This window comes from Mercenaria mercenaria, unplaced genomic scaffold, assembly GCF_021730395.1.
Source record: "Mercenaria mercenaria strain notata unplaced genomic scaffold, MADL_Memer_1 contig_4892, whole genome shotgun sequence".
In the NCBI taxonomy this organism is placed as follows: domain Eukaryota; kingdom Metazoa; phylum Mollusca; class Bivalvia; order Venerida; family Veneridae; genus Mercenaria; species Mercenaria mercenaria.
In genome coordinates, this window is record NW_026463157.1 from 30,256 (window position 1) to 55,167 (window position 24,912).

At 36.7% G+C, this 24,912-nt stretch overlaps 1 long non-coding RNA gene across 1 annotated transcript; it reads right to left on the reverse strand.

Annotated features, from left to right (window-relative positions):
- Nucleotides 1–227: 227 nt before the first annotated feature.
- On the reverse strand, nt 228–9,119 carry LOC128554269 (uncharacterized). The gene is made up of 7 exons (XR_008369565.1): nt 9,014–9,119; nt 6,092–6,194; nt 4,659–5,483; nt 4,265–4,398; nt 3,740–3,943; nt 2,702–2,848; nt 228–354 (listed from the first exon to the last, which is right to left on the reverse strand). It is a non-coding gene; the product is annotated as an uncharacterized LOC128554269 (long non-coding RNA).
- Nucleotides 9,120–24,912: the final 15,793 nt, after the last annotated feature.

Here is a 24,912-nt window from a genome sequence, read left to right on the forward strand (position 1 = left end):
TCAGATGATGTGGGTGATGATGGGGAATAACTATTTTAAGTTTGAATCAAATCCATCAAGTAATTACAGAGATAAGAAGAAAAAAGGAGAAAGTGTAAAAAAAACTTTAACCGACACCGACGCCGGGTCGAGTAGGATAGCTCTCCTTATACTTCGTATAGTCGAGCTAAAAATCATTAATTGCTTACAGACAGAGCTAGTATCAAACAGACTTTTTAAAGGTATTACCTGGAACGCATCGCACTGTCATCTGTTGGAAATAACAAACACAGGACGGCATGATGATATGTTTCTGCAATCGATTCTTTTCTATGTCTTTCAGTAACGTAAAACTGTTTTCTTGCCTTTTCAAACCTGAAATAATTATACTTTGTACATCTGGTGCTACAATAACCAGTAAAATCCATGAAATTCAATTAAAATATGCTAAGAATAGCTTAATGATTGGCGACCGATTGCCAGGCATGTCTTTTCACAGTAATTCTCTTGCCTATAATGTATGAGCCGCGCCATGGGAAAACCAACATAGTGCATTTGCGACCGGCATGGATCCAGACCAGCCTGCGCATCCGCATAGTCTGGTCAGGATCCATGTTGTTCGCTTTCAAAGCCTATTGCAATTAGAGAAACGGTTAGCGAACAGCATGGATCCTGCCCAGACTGCACGGATCCATGCTGGTCGCAAACGCACTATGGTGGTTTTCTCATGGCGCGGCTCATATATTGTTTAATATCGTTGACTTTGAATCATTTACAATGCTGTGGGTCCACTTTGTTTCATTGGAATTTGGTGGAAACTATATGTGAAGCTGTGTACACAATGTTCTGATCTAGCTGTAATATTTCAAAGTTTCAATGTCCGAAAAAGGACTATTACTCCAAAAGAATATGACATGAAAATCCGTATGTAAGTTAAATGTTAATGTTGTATACCAAGTTTCATCTCAATAAGATATAAACTGTAAGAGCAGCCGAGTACAAAAGAAATTTGACAGACGGATGGACTGATATACCCATGAGCCTTTGACACCGTGGGCATAAAATATATCTGACAACTTACGTCGTGTCATAATTCACCTTTAATGCGTGCAAAAAAAAATCTTTCTATGCCTATCTGAAGAGTCTTAGAGATAAACAATTTGCAGATAACAATGTGTTTAACCAAGTTAACAAACCAAATAATAGAACCATGTAATATGTAAAGATAAAATTACAGTTGTCAATAATTGCCGAAAGAAAGGAAAAGAATGATGTCAACATCGTATAACAATTGACCACTGAAAATGTTCTTTAGATATTACTAAGAATTTAAAACACCGACAAAACTCCAAAAACACCGAACTCCAGAAAAAAATGAGCATGTACTTCAAGCTGATAATGTTAACCAAGTTTCATTTGAATTGTAGGACATGAGCACACAGTGTTCTGATTTGGTCGTTAGTCCGTAATATTTCGACGTCCGAGAAAAAGGCCATAACTCGAGAAAAAAATCAGACATCGAGGTTCCGACAATATATACATGTCCACTTATGTTTCATTGGAATCGGGTAGAAACTGACAGCTGAGTACACGATGTTCTGATGTAGTTGTAATATTTCAAAGTCGAAAAAAGGACCATAACTCCAAAAGAATATGACATGAAAATCCGGACAATATGCACATGTCAGTTAAATGTTAACGTTGTAAACCATGTTTCATTTCAAAAAGATATAAACCGTAAAAGCAGCCGAGTACAAAAGAAATGTGACTGACGAAAAGACGGATAGTTCAAACACTATATACCTCATGGGCCTTTGACACCGTGGGCATAAAACACGTCGTATCATAATTCACCTTTAATGCATGCAAAAAAAAATATTTTCTATGCCTATCTGAAAACTCTTAGAGATAAACAATTTGCAGATAATTATAGGTTATTAGCTTTGTATCGGGAAATATGCACGAGTTCTTCAGCGGAAATATTGCACGACTTTAGGAGCGCAATATTCATCCGCTGAAGAACGAGTGCCTTAATTTCCCGATGCAAAGATAATAACCTTTTTATTACATACGCATCTACACGTATAAATATAATGTAAATATCATAAATTTATGAAATAGCCTGAATAGAATTGACAATACTGAACTAAATAGAAAAAATAGTGCAACAACACACACTGAATTACGTCAGGCACCAGATACGAAATTCAGATGTCAGTGTACGGAAAATTACTGATGTTTCCGGTACCATTGTAACTTAACGGGTAAAAGAAATGAGCATGTAACAACAATTTGTATTTTCTCGGATATCAGTCTGTTGGTGACATAGCCTAAGTTCAAATATGGTCTGAATTTCAGAATAAACTGTTCACTGATTTAAAGTAGCTCTATGTTCAAGAATTAATTTACATAGAGTAGTAATAGAGGTCTTACTTATTCTCATAATTTTGCGAACTGGTTTCTAACCAGTACCTGAACCTCACCAGATACCACGGTGACGGTCAAAATCCCCTCTTATCGTTAACATTTTCCATATTTGCCAGTCTGTGTGAGCACATTGTGTCAGATATTTTTGTGGCAATATCATTTATATAATACATACTTGCCAGAATATTTTTGCCGCAATACCGTCTACCATGTTTATGGAACTTTATCATTTTACAATCTGCATACAAATAACTTTCAAACTAACTGAACAAACGTTATGAAATAATATATTTACCTGACTGAAGTCTTCGTCTGCCCGGCCATCCAGGATTTTTTGTTTTGTGCAAGAGGTGTTGAAGAGCTCTTTACCGTGAGTACGACAGGACAAATACAGACGATATATCCATCAAGCTTTGAATTCCATTAAAACCATCGATCAGTGCTGAAAAATTATTTATTACATAAATTATAAACTCTGTTAAATTACAATGAAATCCGAAACATTTAAATATTTCATATTAGTGTAGATGCGTATGTAATAAAAAGATTATTAGATTTGTATCGGGAAATATGTACTTGTTCTGCAGCGGAATAATATTGCACTCCTGCAGAACTCGTGCATATTTCTCGAAACAAATCTAATTACCTACAGGTCTTACATTAATTAACTTTCAATGCACAAATGACAGCATATGACACTAAATTAATTTTAGTCATTTAATATTACGAAGCAGTTGATCTATTAGTTGCTAAGTGATGTACTTTAAGACAGAGCAAACTCTTCAGTTTAGGGTCGATATTTTTATTTCCGAAACAAACGCCTTACAAACTGGCATCACCTTTGAGATCTGTATGTTATTCAAGTCAGTATCAGCGTTCATGATGACGACAGTTAAGGCTCGTCTGGTAGAAGCAACTGGTGTCGTCTGCTTGATATAATTGACAACTATTTTGCATGTTATAAATCCTCTTATATCATTTAGATATTATCCTTAAGTTTTCGAAATAATTATTTTGTAACATTTAAATAACTACCAGTCAATGTTACATAACTTGACAAATCCCTCAACATGTTCAGATAAGTCATGTTCGGAAAAAAATAAGGAAAGTTATGTGACAGAACCAGATATTAGTCCATATCAACAGCAGCTTTCACATTTTACATTGTTTCAGATAAGTCAATAAGCTCAAGATAACCGAATTAAGTTCCTTAACCAGTAGAATTTAGCTCTCCATCAAGCACACGGCTAAGTCAGAAACCAAAAGTGTAACATACATTCTTGATCGACTCGCGCCGCGTAAACGGCAATTCTTAAGCAAGTTAGTTACCTACCTGGTTGAAAACACCTGATCAATATGTTGACATCATGACATAAGGGGTCCAGCACACATCTGATGATCGGCATCGATAGGGTACCAGTGCGTCTCTGGTGACCGGTATCGACAGGTACTAGTGCACCTCTGTTTATCGGCAGCTTTATGGTACCAGCAAGGCAGGCCTGTGGCAATTGTAGTTCCATTAACTAAAAGTTTCTTCCTGTTAATACAATATAATAAATGGCCGCATTATTTTTTCCTGTGTTTCTCACCAATACTTACACTAAAGTCACGTATTGAAAGCGGAGTATTTCAACCCTCTTTGAAAATGAAAAGACACTTTTTACTTTTTTACTAACAAAAGATAAAATTTTGTATTTTAGAAACGCTTGCCTTATTTAGATCACGGCATTGCAGTGAACCCAGTAAAGTTTTCTTTAGGTAAAATTAGTCAATCATGAAAACCTTTGACACTTCATAGTGTAACAAAACTGAATCAACGATTTATATTCAAAGTACGTTATAAATTACAAGTCCTTACGTGTATGATCTAGGAAACTGCTACTCGTCAGATGGTTTGTGTCCTTCGTTGGTTAGTCTCTCACCAAATACTTCGAGCTTTACAATCACCAAAGCCAGAAACTGTATGCGCATGCCCGAAGCTCTCAAGTTACTCTAAAAAAATGTCGACCTTAGCTTTCTAAAGGTTTAAAGTCATGCACTGCTAACTAAATACTGCTAGTCATTATTTAACAACTGATACGGTTACAATAAAAATAATTTAAATAATGTAGGCTTTTATGATAACCAGAATATATCGAATTTGTAGAACAATTATTTAAATGAAAATAAATCTGCATAACTTGATTGAAAACTGCACGCCTATTACAAATATAGCTTAAGAAATAAACCAATGACATATACAAATTACATACCCCGTTGTGCCCTAGAAAAACGGCAAAGCTGCACAATCCACTAAACCATTGTGAAATCTACAAGACTTCTTTGCAGTGCTTGTGAAGACACCTCAATACTTAATTTATTCATGTAATTGTGTACATGAATAAATAGTAATATCATATCGCTAATGGTAAAAACAAAATACAATATAACGAACTGAAAGACGAAGAACCCGATTTGACAAACAATCTGCACTAACAAAAACCCCTTTTGACAAAACCATTTACAACCGAGAAAACCACACAGGCGACACCACGAACACAACAACAAACACTAAAACATCTCCACAAAACACCACATCAAACACTGAAACACCTCCACAAAACACCACAACAAACACTGAAACACCTCTACAAAACACCACAACAAACACTGAAACACCTCCACAAAACACCAAAACAAACACTGAAGCCTCTCCACAAAACACCACAACAAACACTCAAACAACATCACAAACACAACTAACTAGCCAATGTAAACGAATCCCTGACAAAACAGCAAACACCGAACACACATAATGAAACAAAAACATACAATGTAGATTGGATTCTCTGTAAGCACAACTATTATAAACTCGGATTTTTGTTTAAATTCAAGTTTTACCTGAATTTATGTACAGATCTTCGCAAGGCTTATGCTATTCAAAACTAAGCGTTTGTCACGTGATCGGTTGCAGTATTTCTCTCACTGCTGTTCGGTGACTTGGACGTCGGTCATCCATTTATCTCTGGCTAGATGTAGAGTTACATTTCCATGGTAACCCTGTTCTCTGTATATTTACACAAAGTCATGTGTAAAATCTGAAATAAATATGTCAAAGTGTTGTAACAAGAAAGGAAAAGTAAACATACGAAGCCTATACACTCCAAACAATTCTGTTTAACACTGTATATCTGAACGTTGGCCATCCATTATACCATTGCCTAGATGAAGAGGTACATTTCAGTGGTAACCCTGTTGTGTGTATAGAAACAAAAGGGTATGTGTAAAAAGAAGATCAAATATATCAAAGTGTTGCCACCAGAAACAAAATGTAAACATTCACACCCAAAATCTGCTCATCTGAATATTAATCAACCATTATACCATTGCCTAGATGTAGATGTAAGTTTCCATGGTAACCCAGCTGTGTGTACAGATATAGAAAGGCATGTAACAGAAAAAAATATATATCAAAGTGTTGCCACAAAATAAAAAGTAAACATACACACATTATATGCTTAAAATCTGCTGTATAACCGCCAATAATTGATTTATTTCATTGCTTAGATGTAGATGTATGTTTCAATGGAAACCCTGGTGTGTGTTTAAGACATAGGACGGCATTTTTAAGAACTGAAACTAATATTGTTTTTCTAGCGGGACCTATAGAAATTCAAAAAAAAAGAAAATATGAAAACATACACACCATTTATGGTCCAGATCTAACAACACCTTCGTCCGTCATCGTCCATGATATGTATGTATGTTCTTGATCTTTGCCTCAGAACACTATCTTTTTAAAGCACAACCTGAATTGCATGAAGAAAGAAAACATGATTTTGTTAAACGTAAATGTCTCACTTGGCAATAAAACTATTTTACAAAACTTGTTTTCATAAAACACCACTTGCATGAGACAAATGACTAAAATCAGTGAAAGCGATCCATAGAAAATATTACAGCCAAGCTTCAAATTGCGTATATACAAGAGCTGTCCATAAGACAGCGTGCTCGACTATTAGACAACTAAAATCAAACAAGGGCTATTATTGACAAGACTGACATAACTAAGTCATTTCATTATGATTTATTACAAATATAATTTATTGCAAACTGAAGTTTTATTTTGGAAACAACTAGCATGCAAAACTTCAAGCAAAATTTCCAAGAGAAATAAGCGACATAATTTTAATTAATTTCAACCAAGAGCTCTTTTAACCTTGAAATTTTGATGAGAATAGGGTATTGCAAGCAGTTTCAATCTTTACTGAGATACAACTTGATACGTAGAACTTTCTAAGTAGAAAACGGGACATAATTTAAATTAAAATCAACCAAGAACTAGAGATGCTTTTGAGAAAAGCGCATGTCTCCCACAACTGCCCCTATGAAAAATGTTAGTTTCTCTAGATGTTTTAGACGAGTGGATCCAATTAGATGGTCTGGATGAGTGGATCCAATCAGTAATTCAAGGGCCATAAATCAAAAGTGCCTGGGCAGATTTGGCTAGTTATCGAACTTGGGTAAGGTCATATGGCCAAACACATTTTGTTCAAGTTTGGTGAAGATCGGATGAGAAATGTACGACTTGGAGAGCGGACAAGAGTAAACAGACAGATTTTTTTCGGTAATTCAAGGGCCGTAACTCTAAAATGCCTGGACCGATTTGGCTAGTTATCGAACTTGGCCGAGGTCTCATGGTCAAACACATTTTGTTCAAGTTTGGTGAAGATCGGATGAGAAATGTTCGACTGCGGACAAGAGTAAAAAGGCCGATTTTTCGATAATTCAAGGGCCGTAACTCCAAAATGCCTGGACCGATTTGGCTAGTTATCGAACTTGGCCGAGGTCTCATGGTCAAACACATTTTGTTCAAGTTTGGTGAAGATCGGATGAGAAATGTTTGATTAAGAGTGCAGACATGAGTAAAAAGGCCAATTTTTCGATAATTCAAGGGCCGCAACTCAAAAATGCCTAGACCGATTTGACTAGTTATCGGACTTGGGCGAGGTCTCATGGTCAAACACATTTTATTTAAGTTTGGTGAAGATTGGATGAGAAATATTCGAATTAGAGTGCGGACAAGAGTAAAAAGACCGAATTTTGGTAATTCAAGGGCCATAACTCCAAGACGCCTAGACAGATTTGGCTAGTTATCGAACTTGGCCGAGGTCTTATGGTCCAACACATTTTGTTCAAGTTTGGTGAAAATCGGATGAGAAATGTTCGACTTAGAGTGCGGACAAGCTTTGTGACAGACACACACACAGACACACGGACACACAGACAGACTGGAGTAAATCAATATGTCTCCCACACCACTGTGTGGTGGGAGACATAACAAGGAGCTGCCTTCAATAAACGCTTGATGCCCCTAGTGGCATCCTTGTCGATAGATTTTGCACCTTAAGGTTCAAATCAATTCATTCTCGTAAGCGGTATTGATGCTATTCGAAACGGTCCCATTTGGTGAACCAAGAGATGGCCCATATAAAGCACCCTAAGTCCAAAATGAGGTGAAGGTCAAGGTCAACCTGAGGTTAGGAGATGTCTGAAGATGAGGAATGGTCACAGGTTACATCTGCATTAGTATCAAGTCATTCTAGTAAGGGGTATTGATGCTAGACGAAACGGTCCCATTTGGTTAACCTCGTACGGATGGACGGACATACGAACGGACAGGACAGGACAATCACTATATGCCTCCCGCATCAGTAGATGCCGGGGGCATAAAAAGTTGGTGAAGATTTTCACACAACATTCAAGATACGACTTGTTAGTTGTATGAAAACCTTCACCAAATTTTCTAAGTCGAAACAGGTAGATACTTTAAACTAAAATCAAGCAAGAGTAATCTCACTTGGTTACTGCTGTAACATTTATGACTGAGAAGCTTGCCAAAACACTTTAAGTATGAAAAGGGCAAAATTCTGTCAAAAATACAAATAGAGTTATGGGGATTGTAACCACACATGCAGATGATGATTATAGGGTACCAATAACTTTACACCAAGTTATAATGGGCCCAGCCCCTGCACATACTTTATTTGCATGCTAAACAATGTTAATGTGAAGTTACAAAGATATAAGCAACAGTAACAAAGAAAAACAAAGGTTGCCGAAAAAGCTCACGCAAACGCCGGGGTGAGTAGAATAACACCCCTATGTTACTTTAATCCGAATAGTGGAGCTAAAGAAGGCCACACTTTGTTTCAAATTCAACCAAGGGTTATCCAACTTAGTTATTGCAGTAGTCTGGCAAAGCATTGTGTGAAGATTTATAATGCTACTGAGACATAGCTTGATAATTAGTGCATACATAATGTAAACCGAAATTTTTAAGTAGAAAAAAGGCCATATTTTGTTTAAAATTCAGACAAGGGTTATCTAACTTGGTTCAAGTTTTGTAGAGCGATGTGTAAATACATACAATGGTACTGAGATATGATCTTGCAAATAAAGTTTTAACCGAGGTGTGATTCCGACGCCCATATGAGTAGAATAGCTCTCTCAGTTCTTCAAAACGTCCAGCTAAACTAAGCATACAGACGTGTGTAAGAGCACAAACAAATGTTAATACTAGTGTTGCCTTTATATATTCGTAACAGAAAAGGAAAAGATAACATACACATCAGATATGCTCCAAATCTGAGAACACGTCCATCTACAATCTGTATGCATCTTTGTATGGTTTTGATCGTTACCACTGAGACACAACCTAAAATGCAAAAAATAAAACAAGAGGGTCATGATGACCCTAGATCGCTCACCAGAGTAATATGAGCTACATGCTTCAAATGTCAAACTGATGATTTTTAGAAATTTTTTGGAAGATTTTCCTATGTACAATCAAGTAACCCCTGGGGCGGGGCTAATTTTACCCCGGGGGTCATGATTTGAAAAATTTGTAGAAGTCTACTAGGAAATGTTACATATCAAATATCTAAGACCTAGGCCTTCTGGTTTATTTTTAGCAAATTTATGAAGATTTCCCTATGTACAATCAAGTAACCCTTGGGGCGGGGTCAATTTGACCCTGGGGAGTCAAGATTTGAACAAATTTTGTAGAGGTCCACTAGGCAATGCTACATGTCAAATATCTAAGATCTAGGCCTTCTGGTTTATTTTTAGAAAATTTTGAAGATTTTTCTATGTACAATCAAGTGACCCCATGGGGCGGGGTCAATTTGATCCCGGGGGTCATGATTTGAACAAATTTTGTAGAAGTCTACTAGACAATGCTACATATCAAATATCTAAGATCTAGGCCTTCTGGTTTATTTTTAGCAAATTTTTGAAGATTTCCCTATGTAAAATCAAGTGACCCCTTGGGCGGGGTCAATTTTGACCCCGGGGGGTCATGATTTGAACAAATTTTGTAGAGGTCCACTAGGCAATGCAACATGACAAATATCTAAGCTCTAGGCCTTCTGAGTTTTTTTTAGAAAATTTTTGAAGATTTTCCTATGTAAAATCAAGTGACCCCTGGGTCGGGGTCAATTTTGACCCCGTGGGTCATGATTTGAACAAATTTTGTAGAGGTCCACTAGGCAATGCTACATGTCAAATATCTAAGATCTAGGCCTTCTGGTTTATTTTTAGAAAATTTTGAAGATTTTTCTATGTACAATCAAGTAACCCCTTGGGGCGGGGTCAATTTGATCCCGGGGTTCATGATTTGAACAAATTTTGTAGAGGTCTACTAGGCAATGCTACATGTCAAATATCTATGACCTAGGCCTTCTGGTTTATATTTAGAAAATTTTTGAGTTTTCCTATGTAACATCAAGTGACCCCTGGGGCGGGGTCAATTTTGATCCGGGGGTCATGATTTGAACAAATTTTGTAGAGGTCCACTAGGCAATGCTACATGTCAAATATCTAAGATCTAGGCCATCTGGTTTATTTTTAGAAAAATTTTGAAGATTTTCCTATGTAAAATCAAGTGACCCCTGGGACGGGGTCAATTTTGACCCCGGAGTCATGATTTGAACAATTTTAGTAGAGGTCCACTAGGCAATGCTACATGTCAAATATCTAAGCTCTAGGGCTTCTGGTTTTTGAGAAGAAGATTTTTTAAGATTTTCCTATGTAAAGTCAAGTGACCCCTGGGGCGGGGTCAGTTTTGACCCCGGGGTTATGATTTGAACAAACTTGGTAGAGGTCCACTAGGCAATGCTTCACACCAAATATCTAAGCTCTAGGCCTTCTGGTTTTTGAGAAGAAGATTTTTAAAGTTTTTCCTTTCTGTTGCCATGGCAACCAGAGTTCTGCATGGAATTCAATTCTTTGAACAAGTTTTGTAGAACTTCACCCAAGGAACATTCCTGTGAAGTTTGGATGATATTGGCCTAGCGGTTTATGAGGAGATGTCATTTTGGAGGTAGGTTACCTTGTTACAAGGGTAAATTCAAATTAGTTGAACCGCAGCATCTTTTTGTATTTCGTGTAATATGAAGTTTTAACTGCTAAAATCTCAGTTTCGTTTGTCTCTGTCCCTTCAAGTTCAATTTTTATCCAGGTTTGAAGTACATGACCCTCCAAATGTATTTTTTATTGAAAAAAGAAGGAAAAACGGATATTTAACACTTTTCAGTGTATTTTAGTTTCTTTGATATCCGTAGAAGTCAGCATAATCTATAATTTACTATTTTTGCACGTTAGCTTTCTAATATAAGCTTAAATGTATATGTCGCGGGGGCTCGTGTTTCCATGGTAACGCATTTTCTCCCCATTTTTAAAACCCAACTATGTATAAAAATAGGGGTTTTCGACGGCTTCAGTGCCATTCTGTTAATGACCAACATGGAATATTTGGGTAATTTATTAGCAAATACCAAGCACTATACTTGGTACCTATTTTTTCTTAAAGATTAAAGTAACCATGGCAACGAGATGTTTAAAATGGCTTATATCTTTTTTTTGTCGTAATTTCTTATAAATAATATGAATAAGTTATCTTTCTAGTTGATGTAGCTTTAAAAACATATTATTTCTAACGTAAGTTATATTTTCGTGTTATCTGCATTATTCAAACAAATTTCTAAGCTTAGAATACTTACAGCATACCTCTCGTCTGGCATTTTTCATGGAAAATCGTTCACATGCTACTATTATTCTCATAGATATTGTTGAAATGAAAAAAAAAAAGCCGAAGCGTGTTTTTTAATAGACTGTGTCAACGCTTTGAATTTACATTTAGATACATGGGGTTTACGGGCTCGTTTCCATGTAACAATCATTCAATTCAAGAAACCACAATTTTCTACTGAAATTGAACAATTTAGATCTTAGTTTTAGTATATAAGTAACAATTTAAATGGAACCTGAAAAATAGTATTACAAATCAAACTGCTAGATTTTTATTGAAAATGGCCGTAAAAAGTAACCTCTCACCCAGCTATATTCCAAATAACATTGGTTCCATCATCCATTTTCTTACATCCGCATAACATTTAAATATAACTACATAAAAGAAGCAAAATATTGATTATTATTTAGAGCAAAAGACTCATAAAATTTTCTGCAAATAATGGTTATTTGAAAATAGTTTGAATAAAAAAATGCCCAGAATTAGACTTTCAAAGATAAAACTATTATTTTGTGCGGTACTGACACAAACGTCATGACGTCCAATGACGTCTTTTAAAGGCACCATTGTTTGACGCGTTTTTCTGCGGAAATTTTTTCATTATTTCTGCTTATTAACCAAAAAGTGTCAGATCAAAGAAGGTCTATATTTGTTTTCAGAAGAATAATATACAAACACATTTAGTTTGTCGTAAACGTCGTCGTAAATCGTCACTTTAGCTTCCGGTTAGACATGCGCACATACAAATATAAAGGTAACCTACCTCCTTAAAGTAGAAGTGTACGGACGACGGACAACGGACGACGGACGGTGACTGATCAGAATAGCTCACCCTGAGCCTTGGCTCTGGTGAGCTAAAATACCCATAATTTTGATAAATGAAACCCCCGCTTGTAATTAAAACTACCAAAGCATCAAGAACAATTTCCATGGCAACATCCTTGTAGAGACAATGACTAAAAATTTAAATGGAGGCGATCCAGAACAATTTTACAGAGAACTGAACGTTAGCCATCCATTTCTGTCTTTATGTAGATGTAGATGCACCTTTCGGGTCATCATGTTAAGTGAAATGAAATCAGAAAGACCGTAATGAAACAGAAAAAATAGGAGCTGCGTTAAATAAACGCTTGTTTGCCCCCGGTGGCATGCTTGTCGATACAAAGCAACCTAAGCCAAAACGAGGTCAAGTTCAAGGTCAAGGTCAAACTGAGGTCGGGGTGATGTCTGAAGATGGGAAGAGGTCACAGGTTACATCTGCATTTTATCAAGTCATTCTAGTTAGTGGTATTGATGCTAGACGAAACGGTCCCATTTGGTAACCTCGTACGGAGGGAACAACGGACGGACAGGACAATCACTATATTCCTCCCGCTCAGTAGATGCCGGGGCATAAAATGAGCCGCGCCATGAGAAAACCAACATAGTGCGTTGCGACCAGCAGGATCTAGACCAGCCTGCGCATCCGCGCAGTCTGGTCAGGGTCCTACTGTTCGCTTTCAAAGTCTATTGCAATTAGAGAAACTATTAGCCGCAAACACCCGAATGTTGGTTTTCTCAGGCGCAGCCATATGCGTTATGCTTTAGACATTCAACAAAGGAAAAAGAAAACATACACACCCCCTATGCCCAATCTGAACACCCTCCGTCAAGTTCTTAATGTAAGCCCTCCATCTATGTCACCATGGCAACCCGAAAAAAATAAACATGATTTTGTTAACGTAAATGTCTTACTCGCATGAGACAAATGACTCAAAATCAATGAAGGGGACCTCCGTGGCCAAGTGCTTAAGGTCGCTGACTTCAAATCACTCGCCACTCGCCGATGTGGGTTCGAGTCCCCGTAAATGTCTCACTTGCAATTAAATCTATCAAAGGGATTAAAAAAACATTATTGTTATCATGGCAATATCACTTTTTGATACTTTCACAATCAAGGAAAGACCAGAATCTGTGTAAAATTTAAATTCTAACAAAAATTTGTGGGCATAATCCCTTTTCGTTTCCATTTTACGTGTAACCTTAATAGCTAGTAAGTAAGTAAGTAAGTAAGCTTATTTAAAGTCGGCAAGAGGTTCAACAACACACATAAGCTCATAAAGGGTTTTAAACCGACTACAACTTTAGCTGACCTAAATAATCAGTTCAGCATTTCAGTGTTACTTTTCTGTTAGCTTGACAAAATACGGTGTAAAGGAACAAAAGTTACTGAAAATTATTTAAAATTGATTTGAAGTCATATATCCAAATGTTCTTTCCGATGTTAAAAAAAAAATCTTGTATAAAATTAATTTTGTATTTCGATGGATGACCGGAAATCTGTAAGCCTACCATGGGGTCCCCTTAGACAATTTTCATGGATGACAGGTTGCTGGCCACTGTCAAATAAATGAGACTTTAATATTTTCTCATCAAATAACTTCCACAATACATAATTTTATTGTATCCTTAGCAACCGTTCATTTCAGACAACAGCAAAAAAGCACACGTGATTATTCAATCAAATCTTTCCAGTTTAGGCATAATCGTGGCATCGGCCCCCCCGAAAAAACCTCCAGAATCTCTTTTTACTCCCAGTTAAATAAATTAAAGCTTGAATAATATTATTTTTAATTATCAGTCCAGAAAACCGGGGCATCAGGTTTCCCCCTACAAATAGTTTCTTCCGTTTTCAGCCATTTGAATGATAATCGCAGGGAAAAATGGTAAACCACAAAATGAGTTATTTATAAAGTTTAACTGAAAAAATAGAAAAGAAAGAACGACAGAAATAGAAGAAAATAAAAGGAAGCGTATGAAAAATAAAAATACATACATTTCTTGACGTGTCCCTTGAAAACCCCCCGCTAGCTCTAACGTTAAAATAGTCATGAAATCACGTGCAAAATGAACTGAGCACAAATAGTGCCCCGGGGAAAAACGGTTGATTAATTCACAAAGGGTGAGTGAACTGTGTAGGATTATGTCAACATGTTTTATATCGAGTTTATAGTCACCGGGTCTTGCAATCGCACCGCTATTCTGTGAAGCAATTTGTATACGTTCTTAAATGATTAAGCAGATTTTTTCTCGTTATGGAGAAGGTTCATACAATTGCCGATAAACTCTATGACTGCTAGGGCTTTGACCATATAGCGCTTTGAACACAGTTTCGTGTCCATACCTTTGACCTGTGCCGGCAGTGAGTTGTCTCAGATAGCGACACGCACCCAAGGTCACTGGGACAATATCTGGATGTAGCAGCAAGTGGTCAACCTATCTATTTTCAGTCTTTTGCATCACACCTCTGTACGTTTTGGGAAATTTGGACCGGGTTTGGATGTTGTACACTTATAAAATCCCAAACCACCTCGCCCCACCTCGCCCCTTGCGCAGAATACTTGGTTTCTTTAGTGGTGTCACAGGGATAATGAATGCCAAAAAGCTCCCTTGCCACCGTACCCAGCTCCCAAACCACCCCTCCTAACATCTATTTAACGGCAACTCTTTTACAAATTCACCGTGATCTATAAACCGAAACTACTGAGACTGCTAATTCAATATTGCAAACATTCTGCGTTATAGTTCCATAGGGTTTTTGATTTTAGGTTAAATCAGATAAAAGAGCTAACAAAAGACAGATTTGCCCTAATTTCACGTCAGAAAATCACGACTTACACATGAAAGTACATCCTAATTAGAGAAATAAAGGGAGATAATCGTAAACAATGAATTAAGTAATATTTGCTACCATGGTAATCAATATTCAAAGCTTCGGCAAATAATAAACAATTATCGAAAATAGAATTTAGCACGAACTAGAATGTGTCTGTAGGACACAGGGCACATTATGATAAAGACTCAAGCAAGGTTTCATGAATTTACATTAAATACTTTCTGAATGCGGCGCATAATTAGGTGAAAATGTGCATTTCTTTTACTATTTCAAGGGCCATAACTCTGGAAATAGGGGGCAGACCCAAATAAAAAAAGAATAGGTGCGCAAGTTCATATCATGATAAAGACTCTGCAAATTTTCATCATCTTATCCCCAAAAAATACTTTTTGAGCTAGTGTGTCATCAAAATGCAAATGTTGCTTTTTGACTATTTCAAGGGGCCATACCTCGTAAAAAATAGGGGGCGAGCCATATTAATGGAGTGCGTAAGTTCATACCAAACTTAAGACTCAAATGCACGGTTTCGTCAATTTCTATCAATACTTTTGAGCTGGGCCTTCACCAGTGGAAAAAAAAGGAGCATTTTTGCACTATTTCAGTGGGGCCATAACTCTAAAAATAAGGGGGCAGAGGCCAGACGGAAAAGGGAGTTGGCGTTATGTTCATATCAGATGAAGACTCATGCAAGGTTTCATCAATTTATATAATACTTTTTAAGAAGCTAGGCGTGTCATGACTTCGTACGTGACGGATGCACGGACCAGATCAATCTATATGTGCCTCCCACCACTCATGGGGGGCACAAAAAGACATGTTTCATGTTTCCTAACGAAAAATGGACAGCCCCAATATGAGCCTTTGTTAGGGAAATATGTCCATGTATAATGTCATTTAGAATAAATTTACATGTCGGGGGAATATATGTTATGCATACCATACGATTCCACAACCAATTACAAATATCCCCATTTTATTAATGGACGTTGTATTATAGTTCCCTATTGATTATTACAAAATGTGTTAAATGTTACAAAACAAGAACTCCCTTTAAAACACGAGCACCGCCTTGCTGATCAGACCTCATCTGATTTTTGTCTCTATATAAGGAAACATTGTCCTACTACCCATTTTATATATTTTCTAAGTCATAAAGGGGCCATAATCTTGTCAAAAAGCAGGAGGGAGTAATATTTCCTTGCTGTAACATAGCAGCTTTTTAATGGTTAATAAAGGTTGCAAGTTTTAAAAAGCATAGTTTTGATAGTTTTAGGAGAAAGCTGAACCAAACACCAAACTTAACAAATAATCTAATTTCCTAAGTCCAAAGGGGCAATAATTCTTGCATACTTGCTGTGCCAGAGTCCGTTTTTAATGAAAATAATTGCTCCAATTTTCAAAGCAATAGCTTGACTGTTTAAAGATAAAAAATGACCTAAACAAACAAAACTTCACCAAGAAATATGTATTCCGAAATATGATAACTCCAAATGGAGTCATATTCTTGCAAAATCGGATGAAGTGATGTTGCGCTTTAACAGAGTCCCAGCTATTGATGGTGATCCAGAGTTGTAAGTTTAAGCAATAGCTTGATAGGTTAGGAGAAAAGCGACCTAAACAATAAACTTAACAAGGCAACCGCCGACGCCGAGGCAGCCGCGGACGCCTATCAGTGATGACCACAGCAATAACTCATTTTTCCCCAAAAAAAATCCGATTAAGCTTAAAAGAAAGTGGCGCATTTTAGATCATCTATAAAACGCAGAATTTGAATATTTATAATTGCACAACTCTTAAACTTAGCCCGAAAATTACCATATAAAGTCAGAAGTGCTGCTTTTTGACCTTATTGCCTGTAAAGAAATGTTTGTGAACGTGGACTTGCCTTAAAATTAGTCAAACAACCTCCTTGCCACAATTTGAATATTTTTTTAGTACGTTATAAGCAAAAAGGTCGTCTTTTATCTCACGAAAGAAATTTGATTTAATGCTCGCACTTTTGATGCTAAATGGTCGCAAAATTTGACTATGTCGGCCATACCAACGCAAACGTCCGGACATCAATGAAAAGAATTTTGAGGACTGGATATCATTACAAATAGTCAGATAGTAATGCCATATTGAACAATACCGGGTTTAGATTGGGGCGGAGTTATACACTACAAAAAGTTGTGACAATATTCACATGCAATTGTTTTCATATCAATATGCACCAAAAAGTACAGATTGAGTAGGAACTTTTCCAAGTCTATTACACACTGTCATAACTTGAAGCACGCATTTGCCTGGAAAGTCTTTACTCTAATTGTAACAACCTTTAGGAATACCTTTATTAAACAAAAGCTGTCACAGGAGACGCACGCTCGAACTATTTCGATGCTAGATAGTGAAATTTGGCACATCTGAGGAAGCCGAGCTGTCACTGAGTCATTTAATGACTCATATGGATGCATATATTGGGCAATACCATAGATTAATATTCTGGTCATATTAATTTAGTATAACATAGATAAGTGTCTAAACATTAAATAGGTATAAAAGGGGAACATAATTTATGGAAATTTCTGCAAAAGTATACACCATGTGGCGTCACACTGTGATTATAATGTGGGCAACTACTGTTATATTCAATTTGAATCCAATCTCATCAAGTAATAACTGAGCAGATCAATGTGCATACATTTGAAACCTGAAATTCTATAAGTAACAAGGCGTCCGTAAGAACCAGCGCGCTCGATTTTCTCATGGCTTGAACTCTGATCGAGCTTTGCCAGTAAAACCAGAAGCTGCATTCAATAAACGCTTGATTCCCCCAGTGGCATCCTTGTCGATGATTTTGCACCTAAGGTCCAAACGAGTCAAGGTCAAACTGAGGTCGGTGATGTTGAAGAGAAAAATGGTCACGTTTACATTTGTATTAGCATCAATTCATTCTTGTCAGGGATTATTGGATGCTGACGAAACTGTCCCATTTGGTTACTCAAGAGATGGCCCATATAAAGCAACCTAGTCCCAAATGATGACCCATTTGGTTATCTTGTATGGACGGACGAACGCACGGACGGACGACGGACAGCACAATCACTATATGCTCCCGCATCATTAGATTGCTTGGGGCCTAAAAATCCCTAGTTAAAAATGAACATAACTCTGTCAAAATTCAAATCAATTACTGGTATTGTTTTCTTCTCCTGGAATAAGACTGTTTATAGTTTACTAACTATTTCAAGTTTCAAGTCAAAGCTTTAATAGTACTTAACTGATATTGACTTTATAACAAACAAAAAATTCGAGTTAAAAAGGGGCATATTCTGTCAAAATTCAATCGAGTATGAAGGTTGTATCTAAGTTAAAGAGGGGGCATACTTCCTTCAAAATTCAAATCAGAGTTATGGTGATTGTATCTAAGAAGTTAAAAAGGGGGGCATATTCTGTCAAAATTCAATTCAGAGTTATGGCATTAGTTTCTCTTGGTGTAGACTTTGATATTAATCTTCCGTAAGTTTTGTTCAAAGCAATAGCTTTGATACCCACAGATATTTGACTTTACAAAACTTTAACAACCAAAATTCTAAGTTAAAAAAAGGTGCAGAATTCTGTCAAAAATTCAAATCACAGTTATGGAGATTGTTTCTCCTGGTGTAAACTTTGATAGTAAAGACTATTTTAAATTTCAAGTCAATAGCTTTGTCGCAGAGATTTACTTTTTACTTTGACTTTACAAAACTTTAACCACGGCGACTGCGATAGCGACGCCGACACCTGGGCTAGTTGCAACAGCTCTACTTTTTCTCTTCGAAAATTCGAGCTTAAAAAGGGGCAAAAACTCATAACATACAGGTGTCCAGCATATTAAGACTTTGGGTTATATTATGTGGGTGAAGATGTTGAACAATAATTTTCTCATTTATTAACGTCCATTTATAAGAACAGAGATATGTGACAACCTCAAATTAAACTGAATTCTAAGTAAAACGGGGATACAATTTAGAAATATCTTGCAACCAGAGCTTACTGACCTTGTGCCATATTGATATTGGACGATGTGAAGACTATTTAAGATTTAATCAATTCATTAGTATTAACACAGATAAGTGAATGTCACCACCGTAAACTAAAGTCTAATAAAAATTGGGCATAATCATGAAATATTGGCACGATTATGACCCTTGTTCATATGATGTTGGTGATGATGGGTTCACTATTTTAAGTTTGAATCAAATCTGTTTGGTAATAACAGAGATATTGTTAAAGTGCAGCAAAACTTTAACCGAAATTTTAATTTAACCTAATGACCTTTCCATCTGTTCAATTTGGGCAGTACCATTACAACCAAAAATATCATGTCTGAATGGCGAAAAGTGTCAAGATTGTTGATCAGTATGCAATGGATGTGCAGGCTGATTCATATCTGACACTGGTCGCAAAGGCAGAATCATCGTGTCCACCGCGTCTCATATCACATATGGATGAGACGGATACCGGTGAGGGGTGGTGTAGATTTCAGAGCAGAGAAGTGTGGCTGGGTGTGACGAGGGAGCGAAAGACGGTAGGCCCGTGGAGCTATGGTAGGGAAGGGTGGTGCGCGAAATTGGAGTGGAGTGACACTCATCGTTAAGAGGGGAAAAGGCAATGCGGTTAATCAATCTTTAAGTAGTAATAGAGATAGAGTGAAAAAGCCTCAAAACTTTAACCAGAAATTTTAAGTGAAAAGGGATACTCATTAAAGACAATGTCAGATTATTGCTCTGTTCCACAATGATGTAAAAGCTCATGCTGAACATTATTGAATTTTGAATCAAATCCCTTTTGAAGACACAGCGAAATGCATCAAATTACACAAAATCCTAGTAAAAAGGCTTAATTCCGTGACAAAAGGAGCCACAGAAAAATCCACGTTGTGGACCTCAATCATAGATGTGGGTTATGAACTGATATGTCAACACTTTTTTAAGTTTTGAATCAAACACTACGTAATAGGTAAGATATGGGTGGAAAGGTGCACCCAAACTGTAACCTGAAATTCTAATAAAAGGGGAATATTTCATAAAATATCGCGTGAGATATGACCCCTTGTACCATTGTATTTTGGTGATGATGAGTAATAACATTTTAAGTGTGAAAGTAATCTATCAAGTATTCAGAGATAAGACAACGTGCTCAAAACTTTACCAAGTTGCAACTAAAAATACGCCGACCCGCCACGTGTTCAGCATAGGATTAGCTTTACATACTTAGTAAGTCGAGCTAAATAAAATCCTGATCCAATACTCAAATACACGCTAAAGTAGTAAATATCACAATGAACTATCGTAAACCAAAGGACTCCTTTTAGTATGTAAAGCGGTGGAAATCTTAAAACAGAATTAATTTACCGACGCAAATTGCAGCAAGTAAGTAATACCATAATCCTGTATCCATGCTACATGGAAGAAAAGAGACGAGAGGTGAACACTCACAACTTCGATGTGTGTCCATAGGACACAGAGGCCACCACTTCCATGACCGTACATGGTTTTATGACTCCATTTAAACTTTTTCAAGTGCACACCATCTTATAGAATAATGTGTATCTTTTTTTTTCACTAAGTAATACTCTGGCCTAGCGAGACTCAAATCCCAGAAGAACAACCGTGTGCAAAAACTCATAGGCTATAACACAATCCTCTAATGTTTTATGACTCCCGGTCAAGTAACATTTGACATATATACAGCCAACCTTATTTTTTTACACGTCATTGCCATAACTCTAGTCTTGCAGTACAAAAAGCTAACACAAGAGCTGTCCGTAATACAGCGCGGCTCCACTATTTCGGCGATTTTGACAGTAAAATGAATATATGTCTCAATAAGAGACCACTACTTTAAGGAAGATACACACAAGGGCATACATTCTGTCAATAAAACAAACTAGAGTTAGTGGGATGTTACAACCAACATTGAGATAATGATGTTAAAAATATATTTAGTTTTCAAGTCATTATCTCATATAGTACAAAGTTATGTCCAAAAAACAAAGTTTATCAAAATATTTAAGTTGAAGGGGATAAGTTGGGTCCAAAAATCAAATCAGAGATCTTGGATGGTTCCTACACAGGCAGATATGGATAATAACGATCATTTTGATTTCAAGTCTTTATCTTTATTGTACTACAGTTACATCAAGAAAGCGACGATTGCCATACCTTTAATTATGAAAGGGGCATAATTCTGTCAAAAATACAGTTTAAGTTAGGGGATTTGTAACCACCATGCAGGTGAGATTTAAAAGAAACCTTTTAATTTCAAGTCATTTCTGTTTAAGTACCAAGATATGTGTATTAAAATGAAGTTATGAAAAAAAATTAACATGAAAATAATTTCCCAGTATAACACTTTTTGACCTTGACCTGAGTATAATGAGCTAATCCCCTGCAATACTTTTGTTTTTATGCTGGACATGTTTATGTACCTACAAGTAGATATCTCAATAGTAACAAAGGTATGACTGAAAAACAAAGGTTGCTGAAAAACTTAAATCTAAAAAATAACCTAAGTATAATACCTTGGTGACCTTGACCTTGGGTTTAATGGGCCTAGCCCCTGCATATATTTTGTTCTAATGCTGGACAATTTTTATTGATTCTTACAGTAAGATTCAAGCAATAGTAACAATATATGACAGAAAACAAAGGTTGCTGAAAAACTTTACCAGAAATTGGATTAGAATAGCCCCCTAATCTCCGAATAGTGAGCTAAACACGAAGCTTTCACAGGAGACGCGTGCTTCGACATTTCGATGCTGGTGTGAACTGGTCACTCTTAGGAATCTGAGCTGTCACTGGAGTGTTTCTTAACTCCAATGTGAATGAAGTATTGCAACCATTGCCTAGTCTGTCAAAAATATTAATAATGAAGAGAGGTCAGATAAAGTGTACAAAACACTATATAAGTATAACCTAATGCAAAGGGGGGAATAATTAATAAAATATTTTTGCAAGAGTTTATGCATCTTGTGTCCTAATTATGTGGGTGAGATGTGGAACAACTACTCTTCAAAGTTTGAATCAAATCATTTCAACAACTGAGATGATATTGAAAATGCAATCAAATTAAACCTTTATCTAGTAAAAGGGCATAATGATGAAAAAATTGGTGCAGAGTTATGCACCTTGTGGTTAAATGGTTGGGTGATTATTTTGAACACTATTAATCAAAATCAATATAAAATCCATCGTAATAACATGATAGAGCGAAAGTGCATCACACTTTAACACCCTGAAATTCAAGTAAAAAGGGGGAAATTCATGAACAATTGGTGGCCATAGTTTCACCTTGTGTCTATGGCATCAGTAATGATGCTGAACAACCTATTTTAGTTTGAATCCAATCCATTGAATCAGTAAACCAAGACAGAAGGGCAAGTGCATCAAAACTTAACCTGTAAATTCTTAGTACAAAAGGGGAATTTCCATAAAAAATTTGCCATGTTAATGCATCTTGTGTCATATGATGTGGGTGATGAATGCTGAAACAATATTAAGTTTGAATCAAATCCATTCCGTAACTAGAGCTAATCACTAAAGTGATGAATGTAACCCCCCCGCCTGCACCGACCCAGTACCTTGCACTTTGACGGCACACAAGATTGCATAATTATGTGACGTATGTATATAGACTGTATGTTATACAGTATAGTACAAACAAAGTCCCATAACTCTTTCAATTTTTTTTCTAAAAGACCTAACTATGCCACATGCACAACATAACTGTTTGGTACTGATCACTTGCGTAAGTTTCATTAATGTGTAGGGGATGAGGAAGATGGTGTGCACAATACTGTGTCTATGTATATGTATAGTAACAAAAACAAAACCCATAACTCTTGCAAATTTTTTTTTCTAAAAGAACCTAACATGCCCAGCACACCTACTTTTGTTTAGCTATCACTTGTGTAAGTTTCATTCAATTCTGTCATAGGGGGATAAGAGAGAATGGTGGCACAAGAATTGCGTCTACATACAGACGGTAACAGACAGACTACAGATAGACCGACAACCCTGAACCATATACCCCCCCCCCCCTTTACAACTTGTTGTCGGGGGGTACAATAACAGAGATAGAGTGAAAGTGCATTAAACTTTAACCTTAGAAACTCAGTGGAGGGAGATAAATCATGAAATATGGTGGCCAGAGTTATGCCTAAATGTCACTGATTGGGGATGAGGAGGAACCTATTTTAAAAGTTTTAAAATCAAATCCATCAAGTAATTACAGATAAGTTGAAAAAAGCGAACGTGTAAAAGACCCCCGCCCCCCGACCTAACCAAGGTGGGGAACGCGGAAATACGCCCACGCCGAGCACCGGGGTCCGAGTCGGATAGCAGCTCCTTATACTTCGTATAGTCCGGCTAAAAACTGAGATGGCACAATTCACATACTGGATAATATTCCTCACCGTTCAATTACTCTAGGTGAATTCTTTTTACGATAATGCAAAAAGCTTCTGTTGTGTATGTTTTACTAGTTAATGATCATTCTCCACTTGTGAATCCCAACAGAACACCAGGTGCACAACTTCACAATCATGCTATATAACAATCCCCTATGTTTATGACTCTATGTCAACTACCTTTTGATATACATGGCGATACAAATTTATATCCCACTTATATATTTTTGACAATTGGTCCCTAACTCTGTCTGACTTATAAAGATTCGAACAAAATCTCGCCGTGCACAATTGCACATGCTGAATAATATTCCTATGATGTTTCATGACTCTATGTTATATACATTTTGAGATATGGTGCGACACAACTTTTATGCATGTCTATGCATCTCGTTTTTACTAATTAAGGGCCATAAACTCTTGTCTGAGTTTGTTATCTCTAACAAACCCCAGATGTCCACTTCACAGGCTAATAATTTTCCTGTAATGTTTCATATAATGGGATGGGCCAAATACTTTTTTCAGAGATTGCGACACAAACTTTAGGCCCTTTATGCCTATTTTGACTAAGTCAAAGGCCATAATTCTGGTCTGACCTGTACTAGATCAAATTGAAATCCTGTTGCACTGCTTCCCGTGCTGAATACATCTTGGTGAGGTTTAATAATGACTCTGGTCAACAGTTTTGGAGACATGAACGACAAAAAAGTAACTATACAAACGTGTCCGAAGTATTGTACCTTACACCTGCATTAGGGTAAACATACGGACCACTACAGCTCGCCTCTCGCCTCCATTTTTAACATCTAACCGATTATTAATTATTTCTTGTCTTTTATAACTTAAATGGTCAGAGTAACATAACATATTATGGCACAAGATGATACATGCATTTTTCTGCTCCCACTATTTACACTTCCTTACCAGAATACCGGAGCCCACTCTACCAAATGTGATCTATGAAAAGGTATTGCGGGGTGTTCCTGTAGTGAATGGATTCGAAGCTTAAAGACACAGCGTTTCCCATTCTTTTCACACCAAATGCGTTGGGCGAATTCTCCAACGACCAGCCGTTCTCGGCATCTCTGGCTTTGTTTGCCGACCTTATATATAAAAACCTGTAGACAAGGTATGGTCTTTAGATATACAATTAATGCGCGTCAATTACATAGCGTATTTGAATAAAATATATCTTTAGTGTATATTTGTTGTAACTATGGTAATACTAACCTCTAACCTTTAGATCATATAGTGTACATATTGTAACACTAAAGCGTGCGAACATGCAATATTTTGCGTTTTTTTTTTCAGTGCGCCTCGAACTGATAACTTCGACTGTCGCATGCAGAA